Source organism: Pistacia vera, unplaced genomic scaffold, assembly GCF_008641045.1.
Source record: "Pistacia vera cultivar Batoury unplaced genomic scaffold, PisVer_v2 Contig234, whole genome shotgun sequence".
Lineage (NCBI taxonomy): Eukaryota > Viridiplantae > Streptophyta > Magnoliopsida > Sapindales > Anacardiaceae > Pistacia > Pistacia vera.
In genome coordinates this window covers 91,172-97,976 of record NW_022196040.1, presented here as the reverse complement: position 1 = coordinate 97,976, position 6,805 = coordinate 91,172, and the positions used below count along the sequence as shown (strand labels likewise).

General features: G+C 33.9%; 1 pseudogene; it reads left to right on the top strand.

Annotated features, from left to right (window-relative positions):
• The first annotated feature begins 1,972 nt into the window (after positions 1 to 1,972).
• LOC116131484 lies at positions 1,973 to 4,293 on the top strand (annotated as a pseudogene).
• The last annotated feature ends 2,512 nt before the right edge of the window (positions 4,294 to 6,805 follow it).

Genomic DNA, 6,805 nt, shown 5'->3' with positions numbered 1-6,805 from the left:
TATATTATATGAATTACACATTAAAATTATGAAAAAAAGTTTGTAAAAAAGTTGATATAATGAGTTAAGGAGCCAATTAGGCGTTAATTCCGCAATAATTAGATTTATCCAGCTAGACTTGAAGTTGACCAGATGATATGGTTTGACCGTGAGGAATAGCAAAGGATGAGATGGTGATTGATTAAGGAACTGTTTACAGCTGGAAACCGTACCAGGACAAGAAGGTAAATGACGTTAGATTCCATTATTCCTTATGTTCCTATAAGCGTAAGTAAAAAAAGAAAAAGATTGTTGCAGGGATAAGTAATTAAAAAAAGAGAAACTTTGGTTTACAAATCATAGAATTGTACTATGCTTCACAATTACAGTGTTTTGATGAGTTGTCTAATCAAACACTACACTTGTCAAAAAATAAGGCATCTTGTTTGTGGGGGACAAAATAACCCACAGATTGAGTGTACAACGGAATTTGGTAGGGCAAAAAGGTATCAAACTTGATGAGTAGTGGGTGCTCATAGAGAGTGATGGAGCTTAGGTACAGCATAATGAGTACTATTCTCAAAAGAAATGAAGGTGGGTTAGTTGTCACTGAGAAAAATGAGTGTGTAACAGCAAAGAGAGGTCTGTTAGAATAGTTGGCAAATGTGTCAGTAAAATAAAAAAAAAAAAAAAGTTTCATGTTAAAGAAGGAAGCAAGCTTGGTGTTCAAGAGAAGAACCTCTCCAATCTCTTGTAAGATAAACTATTAAAAAGGAGAGGGAAATGTATATGATATAAAAAAATTCGAGTAAAGTAGGGAAGAAAAGAAATTGGGTTCTGTAATAATTTAGCAAACAAGGGCAGGTGGCAGTAGTTAGTTTTGTCTTTTAAAATCATACATGTCATCTGTAGCTTGGTCAGGTAAGCATAGACTCTCTCTCTCTCTCTCTCTTTCACTCTTACTCTCATTGAGTTGTGTAATGTGTTTTCTCTTTGAGCTCTCATGTTTTTGTGATCTATGAAAGGTGGAATTTGATGCTGTCTTTGTTGTTTGTCCAAGTTCCAATTGCTGAATTTGGTTTTATTTGTCAAATTTAAGCAAGCATTTGATACTCTTTGAGGTTCCATCAAACCCCACTTTAGGGGCTGTGTGAAATAAAACTCTCCCCATTCCACTATTTGCATCATTTAAGTAGAATTGATGCTTTTAGCCTTTTTTAGGTACCTATCAGGGAATACCTCAAAAGGGTTTCTCCAACTTCCTTTTTTTTTTATGGTTCTTGGAAGCTGTTGGGACTTGATTCAAAACTTGAACAAGTAAACCTTTTTCCTCATTAGACTGCTTAAACACCTCCTTCATTTTGATATCAATAGCTCAAATCTTGTGTGTATCCTCCTCAATTGGGTTTCATTTGAAGAGATTCAAGCCTACTAACATCAAAATCATCAATTGGTATTTATGAGTGGAGAATGTGAAATTATATCTCCTATAAGCAAAAGAGAAAAAGGGAATCTGCTTTCTTTTGTTAGTTGGTGAGCTGTTACTTAGCTAAGATATAGTTTGTCTATGTGTACTTTATGCTCTGAAAGGTTCACTTTCTTGTCTGTGTGAAGCATTCCTCTTTTAGCTTGCATATCAGAGTAGACTTGATCCTAGGGTTTTTGAAAGATGAAGTAAGCTGGTGCTTTAGATATTATGCCTGATAGATTGGATTTCCTTTTACTTTGTGTCTCTGGGATGCTGCTTGAGGGGTTTCTTTACTTTAACATCCTATCAATCCATAAAGCTGCCAAGGTTATTTGTTCCTTGTCGAGTCGTGCAAGATATCACCAGCTAATGGTGTCAAATCCCACTTTTCCTTTAGTTTTATACACCAGTTGCTTGCTTCTGTTTGATATCTATTTTAGTCCTCGTCTGGGCCAGCTATTGAGTAGAGGTTTTGTTTCAGTTATAGATAGTTCTCATCTTTGGGTTTAGGTTTGAGACGAAAACATGGATGGTGGTGATAATGATGATAGGGATTTCAGAATAGAAATGAGAGTGTAATGAATTGTCCATCTTCAGGGATGAATACAAACCCATTGCTCAGAAGTTTCGGGAATGTCAATGAACTCGATGTCCATGTATAAGTCTTCAAGTGGAGCAGACCATTTCTTGGTTCTGGTTGGGATCATCGTTTCTTTGAGTCAGGGTGAACAACTTGGAGTTTCTTCAATGGTTTCTCATTGTGAATTGCTACTTTCTTACCCTGTTGTAATGGAAAACCAGGTTTAGTAGCACCGCCAACTTAGTCAGTATCCATCTGATCCAAGTTTTGTTGAGCTTGTGCCAAAGATTCCAGTCTTGGAAGTGGCAACTTCTCAGAAATGGTTAGTTCCTTTGGGTTACCTGAGACTGCGCGTATTGCTAATAGTGGGTGTCCTCCAAATTATACTCAAATAAGGACAGTGGAAATGAGAGGACTTCAACAAATGTGGCACAATGTTTTGAGGAACGTCAAATCTCAGAGGAGGCAGCCATAGGAGCTTCAACCAATGGAAAGACAAGAAAACGAGTACCTGAGTCAAGTTCTCTTCCAATCCGATAAGGTACAGTGACTTGCATAATTGTCTTAACAGTAAGAAAGTTGAAGATTTGGATTCTGTTGATTTGTTTCGTAATCCTTTCTGAGTTAACTGCTTTGGTATTCTTGTAGAATGCCAATGAAGAGCGTCTCAAAAGGATCCCTGGAGAGAGTTCTGGTACTGTGAAAGAACAAGATGAGAAGAAACCAAAAATTGAACAAAACACAGGTGCAAATTCGTGGAAACAAGCTGCTAAACAAGCTAAAGACAGTTCTAATAGTGTCGAGGCTCCTAAAGATATATCATGTGGAGAGCCAAAAGGGGCCAGGCTAATAGTCACAGCCTTGCAGAGAGGGTACATCCTAGTATTAACAAACTCAATTAACCAAATGCTTTGGTTTATCTTTTGGTTGAACAATTGACATGCTTGCAGGTGAGAAGGGAAAAGATTAGTGAGCGGATGAGATTGCTTCAAGAACTTGTTCCTGGATGCAATAAGGTAATAGATAGGGCCTAGGTTGTCAACCAATGGTATTTCTCTAATTTTTTATTTCATCAACCAATTGATTTTCTATGCTTCGTTTTGTTTTAGATCATGGTAAAGCAGTCATGCTGATGAAATTATCAATTATGTGCAGTCACTGCAACAGCAGGTTGAGGTATGTTATATTTAATTCTTATTTAGTCAAAATTTTAATATCCCTGTTATAGCTGTGTTCATTGTTTGTTGGTTGTGATGTGTTTTGATCCTAGATTAAGATTTTCAGTTGAATGGTATATAAGAAAATGTCTTTCAGAAATTACCTAGCTTGTATCAGATATAATCATGCACTTTTAAGGAGCTGAGTTCAATATACATATCTTTGCACAAGATAAGCAGTACTTAAAAAAAATAATAAAAATAATAATAATCAGTTGTCACACTCAGCCATTTTATGGTTTCTAAATTGTTGTTTTGGATCTCTTGATGTTTATCTTCCTTGTCAGATCTTATGGGACTCTGACTTGCTGACAAAGTTTTTCCCTTTTCATGGTGCCCTTGTTAAATGGGTGGAATTAATATGAGCTCTTGTTATTAGGAGCATACTTTTTATAATAGCAAATTATACTAATTTCGGGACTTGATATTGAAAATTATCGCTTTATTAATTCTTGTTGTAACTGAGTATTCCTATTTTACTTGTTTACTTTTGTATGTTCTACATAATTGACAAAGTTTATGCTGCTTTTGCTTTGCTGTTACAGTTTCTGTCGATGAAACTTGCACTGTCAACCCCGAATTGAACATTGATATTGAAAGGATTCTATCCAAAGATGTAAGTAAAAAGGTCTAAATTTTGCTCAAAACATGAAATTTATCTTATTTTCATTAATTATCTTTGAACTGTAGTTTAGTAATGAATTCTAAATATCTTGTGTGTAGATTCTCATTCACGTAGTGGGGGTGCAGCTATTCTCGGATTCAGTTCTGGAATGAAATCCTCTCAACCTACTCACATGGAATTTTCCCAGGAACCATGCCAAGGATCCCTACTGCTAATCCACAATTTCCTCCCTTGCATCAGGTAAATCAAAGATTTTGTATATACCTCTCTCATATTTGTTTGTTGCTTGTCAAAATATAATGAATACATGTTTATACATGTAGACTATATTAGACCCTGAGCTCCAGAGTCTTTTCCAAATGGGGTTCGATTCCGGTTCAGCTGTTAAACAGTGGTAAGGGCAAGTAATTAACTAAAGTTGATCTTAATTCGCACCATTTTCTTATGTTGAAATTTGTTTAAGCAGCGCGGGTTGAAATCAGAGCTCTGATAAATTGGAAGTGTGAAGGGGCTTAAGGTCCTGCTAACAGAGAATCCAAAAGTTTCAAGTGACTGCACATTTTAAACTCATTTAGAAAAGGAAAAGAAATAGAAAAAGAAAGAAACAGTTGTATAGGTTCTCAGCTCCTTACTGTTTGTTCTTCGAACTTTTAGCAGAAGAAAACGACTTGTAGAATCACAAAGCATTATGTATATTCAGACATCAAAATGGACTTTGATTAGTCATGATTGTTTTCAATGGGTCTTGTAGATTAGAGGAGGAAGTATGTGTGAAGTTCCTTTTTTTTTTTTTTTTAATGATTGTTTTCCGGAAATTATTCTTAAAAAAAAGATGTCTTGTAGATTGAACTGGAAATTTGTATGATTGAGATGATGTTTCAGTTTATTTGCATTTATTCTTAGGCAAGCTTAGTTCCATTTTACTGCAGTAAATTGTTGATTTGCTCTTTCATTAGCAGATTTTAAATTTGAAGGGCTGAACTGAAGACACAGAATTTTCATTTTAGGACGTAAAATCTTTTAGATATCCCATTGATGAGGGTAATTAATGTTTTAAGATAGCAGCTTGAACGTTGACTGGTATGCCAAATTTTAGGACGTAAAATCTTTTAGATATCCCATTGATGAGGGTAATTAATGTTTTAAGATAGCAGCTTGAACGTTGACTGGTATGCCAAATCAAATTGAAGGTTCATCAGTCGCCATTAATCAATGGGAACATAGCTTGAGAATTAAATGGGTCAAACCTCAAAGATATATTATAAGATCAATTATACTTCTGGTTTGTCAGTAGTGACAGACATCACTTTTTGTTTTACCCTCTAAGATTTGTTAGGACCTTAGTATTTGTCTCTTTTTTTTTTTTTTTTTTTGGTTAGTATTCTTCTGGCCATATATAAATTTAATGAATAGATATCCCCACAGGGGATGGTAAAAATCCCCCTCCTTAAAATCCTTAAAAGTTTGATGGTGGATAAATCACCGTAACAGTTTTAAGGGTAAACTAACGATTTTGAGAGGTTTTTAGTAGTGTTATTTAAAACACCTGATCTATGTTTGAGAGTTAATTTTCCAACGGTTTTGACAGTTTTTTAAAATGATAAATTTACATATATGCTCATAAAAATACCAAACTTTAACCAATTCTTTGGAGTTTTGTTTTTTCAATTACAAAGTAAGAGTTCTTTATTTGTTTTCTACTTATTAGTATTTTATAACTTCAAATATAATAAAATCTTCTTATCATTTTTTGTCATTCTTTGCAGTATATAGAATGATTGAAAACTTGTAGCTCCACTTCTCCAAGAAAGCATCTAGAAATGAGATTTTAATAAAAAATAATTTATGATTACTTAAAATTATTTTATATTTAATATGATTGAAGACGTGCATAATATGATTTTTTTTTTTGATATAATTATAATAGTTTTGTAGTGGATAGGGTATTTGTGGAATGAATTTTAAAACTAACCAAAAAACCCCAATTTTGGCTGTTTTATAAACCTCTAAAAAATATACTACACTGGTTCGGAAGAGGTTTTTGAGCCAATCAAAATAAGTGCATAAAAATCTAGCAAATAATAGTTTTATAACACCTCAATACCAGTCCAATAAAAATCTCTCAAAACCGATGAAAAGAAACATCCAAGCAGACCCTAAGAAACAACAAGGAAATTTAGCTGTCCGGCCATCCCAAGTTCCCATTTAACAAAATGGCCATGAAAATCTTTTTGATTTTTTTTTGGGTTAAAAAATATGACGTGACATACTTAAGTGTAATTAAAGCAGCAAAAATGATTTAGGTGAAAAGATTTAAACATTTGTGGGTTAGAGTATAATAAAGAGAAGTTGATTTAAAATTTGAAAGGCAGAACACATTTCTCTCAGGTTCTTTCTCTCTCTCATTTTTTCTTCCAATTTTCTGCAATTTCTCAATTTCTTTGCTCTTTGCATTTTTTTCATTCCTTGCCATTCCCGATTAAGTTATAATGGCTGAGTCCTTAAAGAAACAGAAAAAAACCCATATACTCCCCAAATTGTAAGCACAATTGGGTCTACCAAAAATGGAGAAGAAGCAATAAGCAATGTACTTAAAAATAATAATAATCAGTTGTCACATCAGCCATTTTATGGTTTCTAAATTGTTTTTTGATCTCTTTGATGTTTATCTTCCTTGTCAGATTCTTATGGACTCTGACTTGCTGACAACAGTTTTTCCCTTTTCATGGTGCCCTTGTTAAATGGGTGGAATAATATGAGCCTTGTTATTAGGAGCACTACTTTTCTATAATAGCAAATTATACTAAATTCGGGACTTGATATTAAAATTATCGCACTTTTATTAATTCTTGTTGTAACTGAGTATTCCTATTTTACTTGTTTACTTTTGTATGTTCTACATAATTGACAAAGTTTATGCTTGCTTTTGCTTTGCT